The sequence below is a fragment of the Scomber scombrus genome, chromosome 14 (genome assembly GCF_963691925.1).
Source record: "Scomber scombrus chromosome 14, fScoSco1.1, whole genome shotgun sequence".
NCBI classification, from domain to species: Eukaryota; Metazoa; Chordata; class Actinopteri; order Scombriformes; family Scombridae; genus Scomber; species Scomber scombrus.
This window is the reverse complement of record NC_084983.1, coordinates 23,304,853-23,305,616: the sequence shown is the minus strand read 5'-3', so window position 1 is coordinate 23,305,616 and position 764 is coordinate 23,304,853.

The window sequence follows — 764 nt, the reverse complement described above, 5'->3', positions numbered from 1 at the left end:
CCTGAATCCCTGTCAGCTGCAGGGGTGCTACTCAGTCACTGACCCTGACCTCTGAACTTCCTGGTTTGGTGGAAACGTGACAAAAGAATTTCCCTGTAAGGATCAATAAAACCATCTCATTAAAACACTGTGATATATTGGGTTTGAGTGACTATTTTTTGTATAGTTTTATATTGTTACTATTGTGAGCTCAAGGAGTCAGGGTCTATAGTTATGGATGGACAGAACTGCTTATGTCACTCCTTCTCTGTTTATTTTAGACCACTGGCATCAAATAAGAATTCAAATACAGAAAGTAGACAAAATAATTTAAGTACTTCATGTGAAATTGCTTTAGTCCAACTCAGTGTTTTATCAAGCTTTATCCCTATAACTGCAAACTGACATGTCAAGTATAGCTGTTGGTCCATACTAATATACAGATTGGTGACAAACTAAAGAAAGAAACAACATAAACTCACTTAATAAAGTACTGCATGGGTAACTGTGAGCCTCCAGGGTAGCATAAATATGTCCACAATATTCTCCTCCCAAAAGATATTCCCTGATTTGTCGAGTGATGTCGGCCTGAAATGTGTTCAGCTGGGTTAAGATTTGGTGGATGTGAAGATCATGTCCACATCGTTTTTAAACTCAACAAACCATTCAGGCACCCCTTAAGCACAACATCTGCATTTGTTATGTTTAGTTATTTTCCAGCTCCAGTTATTTTTCCTTTAACGTGTCACATGTTTGTTTTACTGCAGACCTTTTTTGATGCGTGC